Here is a 20,692-nt window from a genome sequence, read left to right as displayed (position 1 = left end):
AGCTACTTGAGACATGTCTTAGTTTTCCAGAACTCCCCTGGAGTTCAGATGGCTGACATTGCGTCTTCAACAACAAGAACGTTGTGTTCCTACACAGACTGTTTGTCGTGGGGGTGATTCAAATCTTCACCACCTGAACTGAAGAGACTATATTACTAATCCACCCCAAGAGAAACAGTTGTAATGAAATCTGCCATCTGGATCATTGAGGCTGCTCGGCATACAGAGTATCATATTTTGTTATCATGTAAATATTCTTAAGGAATCATACAGGATTTGGTTTTCATTACATTTCTGGGAATGGACTGCGGAAGCGACAGGCCTGAAAGACGATATCGATTTTGATGAATGCCAAATGCACTCTGGTGGAAACGAGGCGATTTCACAGGGGCTGCGGGCCGTATTAAAGTGTAGCTCATCTCTGGTTTCAACCCCTGTTCATTTGGGGAACGTGCAATCCATTTAATTTGTCTACCACACGCGTTGTTCCCCGAGCGGGGGTTACCGACAGTGACGGCTTTAAAGGAGTCCTCCATCAGAGGTGACGGGGAGTGACAGTAATGCAGACTGTAGCGGCTAATGGGACCTCCGGGATTCGCTGATGTGTGACATCAATCAGGGCCTCTTCGCTGGCTCACACAGCCTTTCCTTGCTCACTCAACGTGCGGCAGATGTCTCGCTCTGATCTGCCGTCCGTTGCCGCTGTGCATAAATTATGCCAAAGCAGTATGCTAATGAAGCCAATGGCAAAACAAACCCCCATTATTGGGACAAATGGGCGCCAGGCGTGGGGTACGGCGGCTGGGTGTCGTTTCGCTCTTATCCATGGCACTGCAGAGCCTTCATTTGCTCTCCCCCATATCACTGACCTTTTCCTGGGTTGTTTTCCTCTTGAAGGACGAGGCCATCCCTGGAGGTCCCCTCGTGGCTCTGTGATAAAGTGACTCACCTTCATAAAGGATTCTTCCTAGATTATAGAGGAGTTCTCCCTAGTTTGTAGAGGAGTTCACCCTAGTTTGTAGAGGAGTTCACCCTAGTTTGTAGAAGAGTTCACCCTAGTTTGTAGAGGAGTTCACCCTAGTTTGTAGAGGAGTTCACCCTAGTTTGTAGAGGAGTTCACCCTAGTTTGTAGAGGAGTTCACCCTAGTTTGTAGAGAAGTTCACCCTAGTTTGTAGAGGAGTTCACCCTAGTTTGTAGAGGAGTTCACCCTAGTTTGTGGGGAGTTCACCCTAGTTTGTGGGGAGTTCACCCTAGTTTGTGGGGAGTTCACCCTAGTTTGTGGAGGAGTTCACCCTAGTTTGTGGGGAGTTCTTCTTAGTTTGTGGAGGAGTTCTTCCTAGTTTGTGGAGGAGTTCACCCTAGTTTGTGGGGAGTTCACCCTAGTTTGTGGGGAGTTCTTCCTAGTTTGTGGGGAGTTCACCCTAGTTTGTGGGGAGTTCTTCCTAGTTTGTGGGGAGTTCACCCAAGTTTGTGGGGGGTTCTTCTTAGTTTGTGGAGAGTTCACCCTAGTTTGTGGGGAGTTCACCCTAGTTTGTGGGGAGTTCACCCTAATTTGTGGGGAGTTCACCCTAGTTTGTGGGGAGTTCACCCTAGATTGTGGGGAGTTCACCCTAGTTTGTGGGGAGTTCTTCCTAGTTTGTGGGGAGTTCTTCCTAGTTTGTGGAGGAGTTCACCCTAGTTTGTGGAGGAGTTCACCCTAGTTTGTGGGGAGTTCACCCTAGTTTGTGGGGAGTTCTTCTTAGTTTGTGGAGGAGTTCTTCCTAGTTTGTGGAGGAGTTCACCCTAGTTTGTGGGGAGTTCTTCCTAGTTTGTGGGGAGTTCACCCTAGTTTGTGGGGAGTTCACCCTAGTTTGTGGGGAGTTCTTCCTAGTTTGTGGGGAGTTCACCCAAGTTTGTGGGGGGTTCTTCCTAGTTTGTGGAGAGTTCACCCTAGTTGGTGGGGAGTTCACCCTAGTTTGTGGGGAGTTCACCCTAGTTTGTGGGGAGTTCACTCTAGTTTGTGGAGGAGTTCACCCTAGTTTGTGGAGGAGTTCACCCTAGTTTGTGGAGGAGTTCTTCCTAGTTTGTGGGGAGTTCTTCCTAGTTTGTGGGGAGTTCTTCCTAGTTTGTGGAGGAGTTCACCCTAGTTTGTGGAGGAGTTCACCCTAGTTTGTGGAGGAGTTCTTCCTAGTTTGTGGAGGAGTTCTTCCTAGTTTGTGGGGAGTTCACCCTAGTTTGTGGGGAGTTCACCCTAGTTTGTGGGGAGTTCACCCTAGTTTGTGGGGAGTTCACCCTAGTTTGTGGGGAGTTCACCCTAGTTTGTGGGGAGTTCACCCTAGTTTGTGGGGAGTTCTTCCTAGTTTGTGGAGGAGTTCACCCTAGTTTGTGGAGGAGTTCACCCTAGTTTGTGGAGGAGTTCACCCTAGTTTGTGGGGAGTTCTTCCTAGTTTGTGGGGAGATCTTCCTAGTTTGTGGGGAGTTATTCCTAGTTTGTGGAGGAGTTCACCCTAGTTTGTGGGGAGTTCACCCTAGTTTGTGGGGAGTTCACCCTAGTTTGTGGGGAGTTCACCCTAGTTTGTGGGGAGTTCACCCTAGTTTGTGGGGAGTTCACCCTAGTTTGTGGGGAGTTCACCCTAGTTTGTGGGGAGTTCACCCTAGTTTGTGGGGAGTTCTTCCTAGTTTGTGGGGAGTTCTTCCTAGTTTGTGAGGAGTTCTTCCTAGTTTGTGAGGAGTTCTTCCTAGTTTGTGGGGAGTTCTTCCTAGTTTGTGGGGAGTTCTTCCTAGTTTGTGGGGAGTTCTTGCTAGTTTGTGGGGAGTTCTTGCTAGTTTGTGGGGAGTTCTTCCTAGTTTGTGGGGAGTTCTTCCTAGTTTGGAGGTGATGTGTTTTTTTCTTCGTCCTCCAGTCAGGTGCTGAATCGGCACACAGTTGTCTGTCGGAGCGAAGCATCGATCCCTCCCTGACCCCCATCCATCCCCCTTCCCGCTCCCCTGTAGGAGTCAGCAGTCCAGAAGGATGGTGAGAGATGTGCTTAGAGCAGCACGGCCCCCAGAAAACGCTGAGACAGAGAGAGGGGACGGGCTGGGCTGTGGACGATACACTCCCGGTACACAGCATGATGGACGCGATAAGCTGTAGCCTCTTGGCCAAGTTTCAAGGCATACTGTACAGTAATGTTAACAACAAAAGCTGACATAAAGGTTGTTAATGCATTGGTAGTAGTGGTAGAGGTCATAATGCTTGCTGTAATTCAAATAAAATAGACCTGGGGTGGCTATGGCTGTTTGTAATGGTAGCAGTAATTGCAGGGTTGGTAAAATATTCACATGGAGTATAAATGCAAACAGCTAACCACCCTCTCTGGTGCATTGTGACATGTTTCTCTGACATTGTGCCAACTCCCCTCTGTGATGAGTCCAATGCCACTCGGGAGTATATTTTGTGTCTACATGGTCTACATGACCATTTTTCCACCATGAATCTTGTTCAGGAGGCAGCTCTACAGAACAGTCACTAGCTGGCACAGCCACAAATTTGTAAAGTCAGATTTTAAACCTAACCCTAAGCTTATCCCAAACCTTAACAACACTGCTATCCCTAATACCTAACCCTAAACTTAAATTAAGACCAAAAAGCTCATTTCTGTTTTCATGATTTTTTAAAACAATATAGACAATTTTGACTTCGCAGCTGGCCCATCTACGGAAATCGCTCAGTTCTGCCTCCAGGACAAGACTAATCCCAATAAACCTCAACCTGCGACTACATGAGAGGGACATTAACTCCACCATCCTACCTCTCCTTCTCGCTCCCTGCTCCCCGCTTTCCAGCTCCCCCATCGGGGCAAATTGACACTAATGGGTCATTTCCTGCACAGAGCTGTAATCTCATCCTGTCAGAGACCAACTATCTCTCCCAGTGCTAATGTACCTGCTCATTTACCCAATGACACCATTAATGCCTCAGACAACTCCCACACTGTCCCCCACCTCCCCCTTCACTCCTAGGGAGGGGCCTTTATACAGTAACCCCCCTCATAGGCAGTAATTACCCTGAGAATGGGGTAATCAGGCCCGGCATGAGGTAATTACCAGAGGCTTGAGTTGTTTAATTACCACCTGCTCTAGAAGCTGTCTGATTCCAGTGCCTCTCAGTGATGGAGAGATTTCAGGCACTACACCGTGAGAGAGAGAGAGAGAGAGAGAGACACACAGAGTAGGTGGGGGAGAAATAGAGAGAGCAGGGTAGGTAGAGGAAGAGGCAGGGGGAGAGGTAGTGAGCGATGAAAAGATTGGGGAGACCGTGTAGGAGAGAAGCAGTAAGAAGGGAAGAGAAAGGCCTTGTCCATGAACTCCCCTCAACCCCTTTATTCATCATATTTTAGAAATATAGTTAACCTCACCTTGTCTTCTGCTACTGCATTTGTTGCCACACTCCTTACACCTATCCGACCCTTCAGATCTACACAACTGGCTAGGTGGTCAGGACTAAGGACACTTTCTGAAACGGGCCTTAGAGGTTGTAATGGATAAAGGGTCTGAACACTGAAAAGTGCAAATGAGTCTTCCAGCCTTACTAACAGACAGCGTAACGGATCCCTGTCTAAAAGGCCTTCACCACAGGTGAATGTGACTGATGAGAACCAGCCCCTTTCCCTCCGTCTCATCTGCCGGTCACGACTCCCTCGGGCGCCATCTTGGAGGTGGGCCTGAGACTGGAGCAAAGGTCAAACCCCCAGAACCAGGGGAAGGAATCCAGGCAGCCGCACTGACATTCTCCCGACTGGAAAGATGACTCCGTCTGCAGACAGGCTCATGCCAGTCCCAGAATAGTGTGCGGTAAGGAAGTTCTCACCACACCCAAACACTATTTATTTGTATGATCAACTAGCCTTAATCCTTATGAGCAATAATACCTTCCCAAATGTCTTCATTCAACAAGCTGTGGCCAATGACAAGGCTGTGCTTTCAATGGCATTGGAAGGTTAGTCACTCAGGTTTGGACCACTGAAGTCTGACCATAGATATAGATGGAGGACTCTAGTGCCTAAAAGCCTGTTTTAGCAGGAAGTAGTCAACTGGATGGGACTTCCTATTGGTTAAGGAAGGATCACATGATTCCATCCGGGCATCAGGGGGGGGGGGATCAGCCAATTAATTATACTTGTGAGCAAACATTCCACAACTGCAGGTTGTGAATCGCAAACCTTGGCTTAAATCGCAAACCTTGGCTTTATACCTGTTAAAACAACACACTCTAGGTGCAGTATGCACCCTTTCAGTTTGTTTGTCAACTCATAGGAATAGTAGAAGAAGAAAATGCACTACTTCAAAATGGAGATGTCCTCAATGGCACTGCCCATGCTCTCACAGATGCCATAATGAGACGATGTCTATCGAAGTCTATGAGTCTGACTTGACCACAGTAAAGCATTGCTCTAGCGTGTTTGCTAAACATCCACATTTCTTTGATTTCTTCAGCTGATTTTTGTTTTCGAGTGATAAGCGAGAGGCTTCTTGACATGTTTACTCTGCCTTTATACAGTATGTTCTACCAACGACAATGGGCCACGTGTGAACTGTGCTTGAACTTCCACTGTTGAGGACTGCGGCCATAACTCATAACACCTTAAGAAAGACGTCGGGCAGAGAATGTGTCCAATTGATGTGTTGACTGGCAGCGACCCTTTGAACCCCCGACCCTTGACCTGTGATCTGGGATACTACTTTTAGCTTCTTCGGAAAGACACCCTCTGGGAAACCCATAGGGTTGTGACTGGCTGAAAAGGGTGTTAAGTACACGTCCTAAGATCTGCGTTAATTTAATGTTCAGTAATGCCACATTTGGGCCAACATCTCCTAGTTCATCGGCAACAAGCCATAACTCTCTCCAACTATGGCATTGTTTTCCCCCGTGTCCTAAGGGTGAATGACAGACATGTGTTTTCGATAGGCTGCTTCAAACGGAAGAATTACAGTTATTGTGAATGGTACAGATGTGACATGTAATCAGTCTTGAGGATGTTTGGCAGGCTGCTCGACAGATGTAGCATGCTGCTGGAAGTCCGGGGAGGGGATGATAGAAGAACCGTCTGATTTCTCCGTTAGAAAACGGCGACGCTTGATGAAAAGGAGCAACGTGGTGACTCAACCCACCTCGGAGACAAGGATGACTAACTACAGCAGCTTATGATAAAACACCGACAAGGAATGACAGCTATGACCCTCAAAGCCTCATTTAACTTTTATTTGTTTTCGGTGAGTATATTAAAACACTGAATGTGAGTCGGGTGGAAATGTCGGTCATATGAGTGTAAAATGAGGAGACTCCGAAGCCTCGTTGAGGACTGCTATTTCCAGCTGGCCTCACCCAGCTCCCTGGCGGTTACGATGCAGGGTCGGGTGGATACACTCAAACATCTCTGACATGCACCACTCACTATCTCTGTCACCAAGTCCATCAATGTTTCTACTATGATGTGGAAACATTACAACCTAAGCCGGTTACATGCAATGCGATTTTTAGATTGATATTGATGTCCGTCCATATAGCACGCTGAGTTGTCTGGGATATTTTTTGTAAAGAATAGGAAATTGTAAATGTTCTATGAGCACTATATGAATGCCTATGCTCATGCAACATGTCCCAATAAAATATAATAGGGCCTACATGTTACATATTTTCCAGGATGCACAGCCTGTTAGTTAACCTGGTCTATTCTTATTTTGAGACTGATTGTATAACAAGTAATCACTGGTCCCATGTGCTAGTCTTTATTTCTGCATGCTCTGTGTTTTTAACGCTTCTCAATTGGCAGAGTCCTCCTTGCTTCATCACGGTCACCTGGCAGCTTTCAGTACCCCTCTCTGTCTCCAGGGAAACCGTGATTGTGCTTCGGAATCCATTTCAAAGCATCGAATAAAAGAGCAGGATATCTCTGACCTCCTCTAGTTCCAGCTATCTTCCTCCCAGAGTCTTCCCTCCAATTAGTGGGAGAAAAACTAAGCTAAACCTGGAGAAAGAAGACAAACTCAAGTAAAGACTGTAAACACTGTCTGAAGCTTTGATCTATACAGTGGAGATGGACAGAACGGAAGAGAGGAATGTAGTCTCATTTGAAGTGTGTTATCTCAAGAAGAGGAAACTTCCTCCCTTAGAGTGACCTTGTCATAGTGCGCTCTCCCTCCATCTGATGGGATGATGGAGGGGGGTGGGTTGAGTTCTGTACCAAAAACCCCAACGGTTTCTGTTGTTTCCAGCCTCACAGAAGGGTCAGAGTAATGCATTCGGCTGCCAGAGTCTGCTTTTTAATTGGCTCCCTTGTGTTGATCATTGGACAGGGCTCTTACACCACCGCCCATTAAAACTGACAGTTTATCTCCGTCAGATAAAAAGTCCAATATTTTTTATATCCTCCTGCCTCAGAGAAAAAGAGACCGGGCTGTTCTCTCCTTTTATTGTTCTTTTGTTTAGACGTGCTCAGTAAGGGAGTTAATGGAATAGCATTAACCCTAACCTCCCCACTCCCCTCTTCAGAGTCTGTCAATCACAGAGAGCCCTTCTTTGGTACATCACGTCACTTTCCCCAGGCTCATTTGGCAGAGATAGAAAAAGCCACCTGACCCCTTTTATACGAGGCCTTCGGTAGCCCCGTGATCACTCTACCATTTGGCCTTTTATACGAGGCCTTTGGTTGCCCTGTGATCACTACCATTTGTGCCCTCCCCATGGTTTGTGTGTGCCCCCGGGTTCCATGGCTTCAGACACACTCACTGAGATCAAACTCCTAAACTTCGGACCCCCTGCCGTGCTCCCTCTGGAAGTGCTAATAACCCTCGTTTGTTTAAGCAGAACAGACCACGCTCGCCTCCCCCTTTCTCCCCCTTTCTCCCCTCCCCTCCCCTACCACCACTCCCTCTCACTTATAGCTGATTGTTTTACCACTTGTGCCCTCCTGGTTTTAAAAACGACTGCATTGAGGGTGGAGGAGGAGGGCAAAACTTTCACCAGGGTTGTGTGTCCTTGGAGAATGAATGGGGGTAGTGTTTTAGTCTTCGTTTTGGGGGTGTTAGGGATATAAGGGGATAACACCTGCTAACTTTCGGCACATGCCTTGATCAATGAACATACTTTGTTGTTGTTTTACTCATCTGTTGCAGGGATACAGTCTGCTAAAAGTTGCATCAAGTATTGTACTACGCTCTATAAACCACATGAACTTCAATTGAAATTCAAATCAAGTTGATTCAGGAAATCACAATGGAACATTTATATTACAAGATACCTTTGCAAGTTTGCTCTTTGGACATGTTTCAATAAAAAGACGGATCTACGACGGGACAGGAATCTGACATTAGACACGTGGTGTTGTGCAGTCTTTCCCTTATGTCATCAGTATAGATGGCTCAATGAAGATCAGAGTATATGACGCTGCCTTCCTGGCCTCTCTAATACCACTGGGATCTGGAGCCTGTACTCTTCTGATGAAGGCCTCACATTACCATGAACACACAGACTAATTTGTAGTCAGATTCTTTCAATGATCTCCTGACAGCATCTATGGTTTGTTCTCTATACTACTCCCTTCCACTTCTCCACAATTCCCTTCAAGGTTTGAACTTGAAGCAACTTTGTTTGGCTGCGTAGACCGTTTACGGTAGCTATATTAGTGGTTTGGCCGATGAACCGGCGAATCAATGTCAGCGGATGACACTTGGCGCATCACTTGTAGATGTAGCTAAGATAATCAGTGAAATCGAGATGCCGTTTCAATGTCATCCATTCCCAGCATTACAGCAGGCAGTTTGAATGGAGATGTAGATTATCCCACAGACACAAGGTGGGCTGGGTGCCATCTTGGAGATAAATGGTAATAATACAGCTCAAACAGGAAATCACACACGGAAGCCAGACTGAATGGCATGCAGAGACTGTAGCCATACTGAATGGCATGCAGAGACTGAAGCCAGACTGAACTCCTACCCCAACCAGTGGCACACACTAGTGTCTTGAGGTGCAATGGTCTGTGAAGCTTCTTGCACCCCTCACCTCTCACCCCACTCAGCTTCCCTCTGTCCCAGGGTTCCCCCCAACAGCCCGGCCCTTAGGTATCCCCTGGCCATCCGCTCAATAAAAAATTGGCCCGCAGCTGAATCTTGTTGATGATCCCTGCTCTAGACCCTTAGGTGCAGTCACATTCTCAGTTATAAAGAACCGTTCCAGACCATTCCTGTTTCTAAAACATTGATTAGACAAGGTTTAAGAACAATAAACGACTTGCGTTTCTGAGGCGTATTCATGTTTGTGTTTCTTTCCTGTTGAGGAGGCAGAGAACACTGGGTAATGGCTCTCAGATGGTATCTATTCCTGAACTCAATGTTCTCCTTCTCTTCATGATGTCTTTAATTCCAGGAACTGTGATGACTTCCCTGTTCAGGAGTGGTCTTAGCTGCCAGGAATGTTTCAACTCTTATCTCTCTTTCAGGTTTCAGCTTCATTGCCGTCGGTAAACTGCTTGTCATATTAACTTAGTGCGTAAATGTAAGTGAATCACTTTGGTGGAGTGTTTGTGTGTTTCTCACGGATTTGACGATAATTGAAAGCTGCAAGTTTTCTGTAGAAAACAGTTGTTAATGACACGGAATGGGTTTGATCTAACAGTTACACAACTAAAGTTTGAAATGTTGGGAAATCAGTGGTGTAAATAATGTCCAGTTGATCAAACCGTTCCTTTGACCAACATCGACAAGACAGGAATAAACACCAGAAAGAGCTCACATCTGGACAACTTTTGTTTATTTGGAGGCCAACGTCGACACTAATCAGAAAACAATTGTTTGAGGGATTAAATGTTTCCATGATTTGGATGTTCCATGTACGTTTTAATGTCAAATAATATGTAGTTTGTTGAAATACATCTACAGATATAGGCAGGGTTGGGTAGGTTACTTTCTAAATGTAATCTGTTACAGTTACTAGTAATGTAATGTAATGTTCCTTAAGAGGCACAGGTTAGTAACTGGCACAGCCACAAAGTAATAAAATCTGTTTTTTAACCATAACCCTAACCTTAACCACACTGCGAATCTTAATGCCTAAACCTAACCTTAAATTAAGACCAAAAAACAAATGTTTGTTTTCATAAATCTTTACAATAGCCAATTTTGACTTTGCAGCTGTCTGTTGTAAATCGCTCAAGGACATGACTCATCCCATTAAATGTCAACCTGCTTAACAGGCATTAGAAGAAGACAAAAATGAATATTACCAATTTAACAACATCTATTGCAGGATAAATCAATGTTATAATTTACATAGCTGGCCATGAATGAATGTTGCATTTAACTTTATGGGTTGGTTATGTAGGCTTCTTCTAACCCATCGCTTTCTACTACAGATAATAATATGATTAGGGTAAATATTTACATAAAAACAAGAGTCTGTCAGATTTCCAATCATTGCAATTCATTTAGTACACCTTGATCTTCAAGAATAGGACTTGTAAATATAGATTAGCCAAATAGTTTTACCTGAGCATAACCCAAAAAACAAAGGACTAATTAGCCTAATCTGTTGTTTATGAATTTGTTGTCAAGGACTGATTGGGCTCACTGTTTGGAGTTGAAAAATAAATGCTTCTCTCAGATGGCATACATACTATGGCATACATAGAGTACTCCTGAAAAGGGCTATATGCATGTGAAAAATGTATTCCATATGCTGCATTTGCTATAGGCCTATTGTCTATGTTTTTGTTGGTGACACTTTGATATCTCAATAATTTGCAGCTGTTTAAATCTATCAAAAGTGCACGAGTTTGAGCATGTGTCCGTTTATGCCAATGAATTATGTTTTTGAATCAGCACAAATTAGATTGAGCAATAAAAGCCCCACTCGTAGTCTTCTTAAATTAAACTGTTTTTTGACAGTATGGCCCACAATACCACGGAGAGTTCAGAAGGGAGGATTGCATTTTTAATTGACTGTACACTGGAGCTTATTCATTATGCTGATTCTATTGCAACGCGTTTGTTAAACGGAAACAAACGGAATAAAACAGGGAACAGACCTGAATTTGTCTGATAGAAACTCTAGTTTTTCTCTGTTTTCTTCCGTTTGGTTTTCAACCGGTAAACGGTTTCTGTAATGGAAACTGTACACCCCTGGTTACAAAAACAATGATTGATAGGCAGTTTAAACTTCTTAAATTCAACCAATATTGGGTTAAAATACACTTACACTTGTGAACAGCCATCCACAACAACAACAATCTGTAAGGTGCAAATAGCTAAATGAGAGAGCAGCAGTGTGATTCACATCAATGCTCTGTGTAGCCTAGATATCAATAATGAGTGATATCTGTCTTGCCCGTAGGCTACATCACTGCTGTCGTCTTTACCCCCAAGCGTTTCTTGAAGTTGTATAATCTTTTGATGCCGACAGCAGTCACACCATTGGAAGACATAGCATGGACTATAACCTACAAAAGCCTATTCATGCTGATTTCCCACGATCCATCAAACAGATTTGGTGTCATCATAGTAGTGCTCTCTGACTAGTGATCAGACTTACTCAGGCAGAACAAACTTACAATGCTGATTTGAATGTCATTGAGAAAACATCCTTTCTGAATGTAAAAGTAATTCTAGAAGTAATCATCTAGTTTTTCGAAAGTACCGTATCTGACAGTATTTTTGCTGATAATATAACGGATTACAGTTACAGTTTTTTGTAATCAGTTACTCCCCAACCCTGGATGTAGGATCTTAACTTCATTTTGAAACGCAAACTTGTAATGTATTAGAGTTTAAAAAGGCTTCTAAAGTTTTGTAATTTCCACTTAAAAAAAAAAACTTTATTAAACTAGGCAAGTCCGTTAAGAACAAATTCTTATTTAAAATGACGGCCTACCTGGGAACAGTGGGTTAACTGCCTTGTACCGGGGTGGAACGACAGCTTTTTACCTTGTCAGCTCAGCGATTCGATCCAACAACCTTTCGGTTACTGGCCCAACGCTCTAACCACTAGACCACCCTAACAAAAAGTGTGTCAACCTCTACAAAAATGTCCATAAATTATAATCCATATAATAATTCACATTTCCTGTTGCTACAGGATTATTTTGAAAATACAATCTACATATGACCTTCTAATCAGCAGGTTTGCATGGGGTTGAAGTTTCGGCTTTCCATTGTGACATCACCATGTGGTAAATTGTTAATAATAAAGAGTTCCAAACCTCTCTGCCAATACCAGCTAGTTCCCCTCCCCACTCCCAGACAGTCCGAGCTAAATTATTGCTTGAGAAATATTTTTTCTTTGATGCAAAAAAAGCTGTTTTCGCACATTTTAATGGATATAAAAACGGCTGAATTGGGCCTCTAAGAAAGCCTGGTCACCACAAGCTCATTAAATAGAGATTGGAAGGCATCATTTTATGTGTTTACAGAGTTCAGAACCATTATGCTGATTCCTTCAAACTTTCAATTATCGGGGTGTAAACATCCCCCCCCCCCCCCCCCCCCCCCCCCCCACACACACACACACAGAAACCCTTCAAACCGTTATTAGATTGTGGTGTTACGATTCACAATCACTTGAAAATGAAATGCTTGTGAGGAAGATGCAATCTATTTATGGTTTGACAGATACTACTGGGCTCTATTCAATAACTTCATGGCATTTCTGTGGGGGCTTTACTGCTCTCAGGCAGACCGCTGTTAAAAAGTCAGCAAATATCTTTTTTTTATCACACTCTAACTTAATTATGCAATCATGTGGCTATAGAAGTTAACTTTGGACAAAGATCTACGACTTTATCACGGTTGTATGTGAAAACATGACACTCTTTGACTGGAACTTTGGCAGCTGCCCTGGTCTTCATAGGTCCAGAGGTGTGGGCCAGTGGAGTGGGTCAGCCCTACTTTTGGGGGGTGCCTTGTGGACCGGGTACCTGTAAGAAAAGAGGTCCTTCACCCTTGATTAGTCAAGGGTTTGGGGTATAAGCGCTACGGAATGCTTGTGGTTTGTTATTTAGAGCCGTGACAAGGATCCAAATGATCTTATTGTGCCCCCAAATAACCTCCCTGCTGGTGAAACCTGGTATGTAGAAGTAGAGATGTCATCTTCTGACCCCCCCCCCCCCCCCCCCCCCCCCCCCCAATCAGGACCAGTGATGAACCATGGGAAATGTAAACACTTTATTTTATACAACTCACAAACTTCTAAGAGACTAGCCCTTGGCTAGTGGCATTGTGTTTTGGCTGACTTTATTCAAAGTTCATTATATTTTGCCATTTTTGGTGTTCAATTCAAAGGTATTGCATATTATGACATTGTGATTAATTTGTGATAGCGGTCATTGATCTATTTTCCTTCAAAGTTAAACTTTATAATCTAAGGTCATGTTTAATTCTAACATGCTAAGTCTAAATCTACTCGTATAATGATCGCTAATGATCTTTTTGAACCAGAGAGGATATCCTCAGCCAAAGTACACAATGCGCCTGTTGTCAGTTTTGTTGCTGTAATTATTCACTTTAATTTATTCTCCTGATTGCTGTAAAAGAATGTGACTGTGGAACAGAGGTTCAAGTCTCACTTGCATTGTAGGCCTATCAGTAACAGATCACTAATGGAGTGAATACCCTCAAGCAATGACAGTGTGTTCACCTCTGCCATGAATCTGCCATGTAAAGACACTTACAGATACCCTCCCTTACTCGAACGGGAGGGCTTCTAGGTTGCTTTCCGTTGTTGTTCTGCACAGCTCTGAGGCTTCGGAAGCCCTTCACAGCTGGAATCGATACGCTCTGCCGAGGAATGTGATGCATGAATAGATAATTAGTCGCTGTAGAGCAAGGTTGAACGCCGATGAGTTCCAAGAGTGCCGTAATTACTCTGCAGCACGTGAACTAAGCGCCTGCAGTCAGAATAGATTCTGCTGGGGAGTGTTGGCAGTTGGTGAAAAAAAAGGTTCTGGCTGATAATGCCCTGCAGAGTCACCTCCAGGTCTGGAGTGAAAGTAGGTTACTGCTACTTCCCTGTGTGTGGTGGGGAGAAGTAAAACAAGACGCTGGGGGTGAAGAGTGTTTCTGCACCCCTCTGGTTTTGGTGGAAAGCTAGATGCTAAGTGAGATGTTGTCACTTTTATAGTGATGATTGATTGCTTTGAATTTCCAGCCCTTTCCTTTTTATGTGGCAATGGATATACAGTACCAGTCAAAAGTTTGGACACACCTACTCATTCAAGGGGTTTTCCTTATTTTCACTATTTTCTACATTGCAGAATAATAGTGAAGACATAAAAACTATGAAATAACACATATGGAATCATGTAGTAACCAAAAAAGTATTAAACAAATCAAAATATATTTTATATTTAGATTATTTAGCCACCCTTTGCCTTTATGACAGCTTTGCACACTCTTGGCATTCTCTCAACCAGCTTCATGAGGTAGTCACCTGGAATGCATTTCAATTAACAGGTGTGCCTTGTTAAAAAATATTTTGGGAAGCATGGAGGAGGAGGTGTGATGGTGTGGAGGTGCATTGCTGGGGACACTTTCAGTGATTTATTTAGAATTCAAGGCACACTTAACCAGCATGGTTACTACAGCATTCTGCAGCGATATGACATCCCATCTGGTTTGCACTTAGTGGGACTATCAACAGGACAATGACCCAAAACACACCTCCAGGCCAAGATGGAGAGTGATGGAGTGCTGCGTCAGATGACCTGGCCTCCACTATCACCCAACCTCAACCCAATTGAGATTGTTTGGGATGAGTTGTACAGCAGTGTGAAGGAAAAGCAGCCAATAAGTGCTCAGCATATGTGAGAACTCCTTCAAGACTGTTGGAAAAGCATTCCAGATTAAGCTGGTTGAGAGAATGCCAAGAGTGTGCAAAGCTGTCATCAAGGCAAAGGGTGGCTACTTTGAAGAATCTAAATCTAAAATACATTTTGATTTGTTTCAAACTTTTTTGCTTACTACATAATTCCATTGTGTTATTTCATAGTTTTGATGTATTCACTATTATTTTACGATGTAGAAAATAGTACAAATGAAGAAAAATCCTTGAATGAGTAGGTGTGTCCAAACTTTTGACTGGTGCTATATATATATATTTGTCATTTTTTTCATCCGGTCGGATAAACACTCCAAACAGCCTACAAGACCACTCAGTCCACATGGTTCTAAAGCACACCAAGGCCTTGTTTTGGGGGGACAAAATGAAATTTCAGAATGTGGGGGGGACATGTCTCCAGTGAAAGTTGCGCCCCAGCATACAATAACTTCAGCTGTCTTCAGTGTCATCTATCCACTCTTGGTCCAAGATGTTGAAAACGTTTTCCATTTCCCGTTTGGCTGAATGAAGACAAGGTAAATTTGTTTCTCTGTCACCAGGGCAACTCAAAAACTCTATATGAGGTGAGGCTGCAGGGATGATGTATGACTGACCAATGGTGAGGCTGCAGTGATGAGGTAGGACTGACCATTGTGGTATGACTCATCCCCGACTCCTTGATCACTCATCATCCCCGAATTATTGATCACTCCTCATCCCCAACTCCCTGATCACTCATCATCCCGACTCCCTGATCATTCATCATCCCCAACTCCCTGATCACTCATCATCCCCAACTCCCTGATCACTCCTCATCCCCAACTCCCTGATCACTCCTCTGCCCCAATCTCCAATCTGTGGGTGGTATGGGCGAATGCTCTAACTGTGCGGCTTTGTGATTAGGGCCTGGCAGATGTTGACATCCCACATCTCTGGTTTGTTTTAGACATGACAGAACAAACACCAACTAAACACACAACTCACAAAAAACCCAAATCTGATTGGCTTAGGCCCGGGTGTTTTTATGACTCATTCCAACTAGCTGAGCGTGACGGTCAAAAGACAAGATAGGAATCCATAACGGAAACGTGGGGCTGATTTTAGACACAGCGCACAGTGTAAACTAAAAAATAACCTTTTGGTGCCCAAATGCTCCTCAGGGACCAGGTTCACGCCTCCACTGCGTGCACTGGTTATTGTGCCGAAACAAATATGTATAACCCCAATTTTGTGCTTGAATTGTTTTCCTTCAGCGGAGCTTTTCCAGTAGGCATCTGGGTTTCCTCTCTGGTGGCTGGGGCCCTTGCTGTGGATGTGCTGTTTTGCCGTGTTGCTCTGAGCGTGAAAAGGGCCATAATGGAGTACCTCTGGGATGTTGATTGAGTTTGAAATGGTGCAGGTCAGCCCTGGGGTATCTGAACAGCCCTAATAGACCTGCAAACGCCCCTCCAGGGAAGGCTGTAGGGTCATCGCGGGGTCATGTTTGCTCAATACGATTCGGAGCGTGCTGAATGCCAATCGTCGTCTTCTTCTTCAACTTCGACTGACGTGAGCTTGGCTCGGGTCGCATCTGGTTACGATTCCCGCGCTTGACAAGGGAAAACCCAGGAATACTTCAGACTATGAGGGACTGGGTATTTTTAATATAACCAAAATGGAAGGGAGATCAGATTGTAAGAGAGGGACTTTTCAAAAGGGTAAAGTTTGCTTATTGCAGTGCACTATGGGGCTTCTCTGCCTGAACCAATCACTCGTGCTGTGTGCTGTCAAACTGGTGAATTTCCACAAACGTGAGATATTTATATGGATATTCTTTGTGTTCTGGCTTTGGGAGAGTGAATTTTCCTTTTCCACCCTGTTTAAAATGGGCAGTCACATTTCATTAAAACGGACCAGATTTTTGACCACCTGCCAATATCCAACGAGATTGCCCATTGCAATGATTCATTATGACCAATAGGCAAAATGTACGATTGAATGTGTGACAGAAGAGAATAAGGTGAGAAGTTTGGCTTGTCCACCATCAGCCACATTTTGTGCCTTAGACACAATCAAGGCACTGTATGATTCTTAAGGGAAAGCTTGACACTGCAGAGAGTGAAAGGTTGGACTTAACCGTTGGACTGTAACTCTGTATATTTGATCAATAGTTGGAAGGAGTGCGCCTCGATCATTAAAACCTGAACAACTCCATTCAGTAATAAACTGACTGTAATTTCAACTATGCTTTACGATAGCTCATTATAGCTATGCTGAACATGAGTGTGTTTTTTTCACAAAAATATTTTGGAATGCAATATGTACTGATGAAGTGCAAATGGAAATAGATGTATTTTGCCACAAATATATAAACAGTTATTTTGAGCAACTATTATAATCAGGAATTTTATATGAGAAGTTTATAGAGCGGTTTCATATAAACTAGCCTAATATATTTGGGCCAATTTCTAACTTGAGATTTCCTCCATAGACATGGGTGCATGATATTTAGGCTAACGTTGTAGTTACAGCAACATGTTATTTCAAGGTAAGACTGAGCAGCTCGTCAAGAAGCTTAATCTACAAACAGGGGTGAGCAAAATGGCTTCTGAAGGCTGCATGTTTCGCTTCCCTACGTGAACTCACGCTGACCCCCTCCGACTCCACAGAGCACAGCAAACAACTGACCTCCACATCAAATGGTGAGATTGGTTTAGCGGTGAAAATCCTTCTAATGTGAACAGGAATGCGCTGACATCAGTCAGGTCCCTCACGCTCCTTTGGGAAACGTTGGAATATGAGGTGTGTGTATTCACACACACTTTCCCTTCGAAGGAGATGTTGATATGCGTCAGGTTGGTGAGGGGGTAGCAGGGTGGTGTAGTGTGTGTGTGTGCGTGTGTAGCATGCAGGGTGATAGCAGTGGGCTCTGGTGGGATTCGGGGGGTATCGTGTTCAGGTCGTGTTATACAGTTTGAGACGCTGACCTGCTTCGACGGTGGAGAAATGAGAACCAGCTGAGAAGCTTCACTCCCTCTTCAATGCTGTTTGTTGGAGAACAAGTTTAGGTTTTTATTGATATCCACATGACATTCAAAGACACTGAAATACATGGATATTACAATACACACACAATGGCACATTCAAGTTGAAATCGCAAGTAAAATGAATTAGCATATTTTGGGTATGGGTGACTATTTATATTTCTCAGTCCTGACCGGGTACTGATACAATTACAATGTTGTCACAATGAATCACCCAGTCCGATGCATTGACCACAATATGTTAGTTGACGTTAATATGAATAACTAGTGAGGAGGAAAGGGAAAGAGGGAGAGGGACCCTCTTGAGTGAGTCGGAGGTCAGGGGTACCGCCGTCCCGTCCAGGCCTCAGCGTTATCAGCTCTCAGGTTCAGACACACGGGTCTCCCTGGCCTGAGGGTGATGTCTCTTAGGAATACCACACCAATGAGTGGCTATAGAGGACAGATGGAGAGGGACATCCGGGGCAAAAACAACCTGCCGCAATCACTTAATGATCCCTGAAAGAGGCATGCCACTGGGTCTGGGTCCTCTGTCTGTGTGTGTCTGTGGCTGACTTGATTTGCATACCACTGAATTTTGGGCCAATTTTCATGCTCTCTCCCCATTCCGCTAGCTAACCTATTGTCTTTAATGTGACCATTACAGCCAAGGCTCATTCACTAGTTCCTGTGTGTTCTGATACCTGACAGAAAACTAAACTCACTGGGAATCCAGTTGATCTGTGTCAGTCCTGGTGTCAGAGGAGAATGCAGGACCCAGATTTATGAGAACGCATCATCAAAGCCACCTTTTATTTAGAGTCCATCTTCACTGTTGTATCTATGAAGAGTAGGAAGCAGGAAGGCATGTGTGGCTGCAGCAGTGCGTATTACTATTGGCTTTCATTACGTTTCTGGAGAGATGCCCTTAGCATCTGGTATGTCATTTCAGGCCGCTGTGCCCTTCAGAACTCTCGATCCATCTCTGCGGAGATGAAACGGTGTATTATTACAACACGGATGTAATATCAGCCCTCATGTTTCCAACAAGCCTAGAATAATGCCAGAGAACACGCTGTGAATCACACACCCATGGAAACAGGGGGCCGCCGTGTTCCAAATTTTGGGGGCCGACCACCTCAAAAAACTGTGGTAAAATGTTAGGACATGTTTGTGTTTGTGCAATTGCCCTGTGTTTACCCCTCTCTTTTGTTTCTCACAATGGCAGACATGTTTTTAAAGGGCCGGCCCACAAAACAGAACGGACCGCGTAGAGTGAGTGGAGAAATCTGTGCCAGCGAACCCAGAGCATAGAAACTCCCAATGAGTAGGGAAACTCTTATCAATTAGTTTAGTTTAAGTTCTCTGGTTTTGGGTGTCAATATTATTGTAATTGAATACGGCTGCAGAGTTATCAAATACTTTCCTTATGTTCAATGGCATCGTCATGCATTTGTAGTGGAGGAGAAGGTTGAAGAAGGGAGGAGAAGGTTGAAGAAGGGAGGAGAAGGTTGAAGATGGGAGGAGAAGGGAGAAGAAGGGAGAAGAAGGGAGAAGGTAGAAGAAGGGAGGAGAAGGTTGAAGAAGGTTGAAGAAGGGAGGAGAAGGTTGAAGAAGGGAGGAGAAGGTTGAAGAAGGGAGGAGAAGGTTGAAGAAGGGAGGAGAGGGTGGAGAAGGGAGAAGAAGGGAGGAGAAGGTTGAAAACGGGGGGAGCAGGTTGAGGAAGGGTGAAGAAGGTAGGAGGAGGTTGAAGAAGGGAGGAGAAGGTTGAAGAAGGTTGAAGAAGGGTGGAGAAGGAAGGAGAAGGGAGGAGAAAGCTGGGGTGGAGGCTGACGTATCTGAACCAGATGTGCTTTGACCGACTGTCAGCTAGTTAGAGGCTCTCTCTCCTTTTTTCTCTTCTCTCCTTTCCTCTCTCTCACTTTCTTTCATTCTTGTTCTCTCTCTCTCTCTCTCTCTCTCTCTCTCTCTCTCTCTCTCATGCCTCTTCTCTTCCTAAGACATCGCATTCCCAACCCTCTCCCACTCCAGCCCATCCGCAGTAGGATATTTGTTTCGAGTGTGAGAGAAAGAAAGAAAGAGGATCCATACAATGAAAAAGAACCCATTCCAGCTGTTGGTGTGGATCAGCTCACACTTACCTCAACCCAGAGTGGACCGCAGCGTAAACACGAAACAGAACCCTCATGCTAACGGCATCTGGTCGGAGGAGATCCTTTTTCAAGGATTTTCAATGGCTTTGGCATCGCCTAAAAAAGTGTCCTCTTTAGTATTGAATGGATAGATATAGGAAGCTCTTGGATGCAATGAAGCTGATTTATTTAGTGCCCTCAATAAAAGGCAGGCAGAGGCTTCATGATGAGTAATTGAATTTCATTAATGAATAGGCCTTATTCAGCAACCTAGGCCTGCTGTTTACAACAGATAACATTGTAAGTGGCTCTGCCTGCAATTTCTTTGATGAATCAGTTCTTTCACTTCCTCTGACGTTTCATCTGTTTTAAACCCATTAAATCAGGCTTTTCTTACATTATTTGTCATAAACCACTTAAGGGTTGTATTCAATTTGATTTACTATGAGGTTATGAATCCGCCCCAATCGTCCTGGGTTTCCCCCGAATTAGACTGGTTTATATGTCTAGACGTGTTCATAATTGTTTTCAATCCCCTGCATTAACAGCTGGCATTCTGACTTTCCTGGCAGAAAACAATGGTGAAAAAGTCAACCGGGCAGCGTGACACAATCCACACCACCCACACCTACGCAAGTTACCCAGCCCAATCAAACTTAGACTCAGTCAATGCTAAAAGGTACTTCTGTATGGCCAATCCTTTCCCAAGGGAATATGTGTCCACTTTAAA

Source organism: Oncorhynchus mykiss, chromosome 15, assembly GCF_013265735.2.
Source record: "Oncorhynchus mykiss isolate Arlee chromosome 15, USDA_OmykA_1.1, whole genome shotgun sequence".
Taxonomy (NCBI): Eukaryota; Metazoa; Chordata; class Actinopteri; order Salmoniformes; family Salmonidae; genus Oncorhynchus; species Oncorhynchus mykiss.
Note: the sequence above shows the minus strand (reverse complement) of the source record.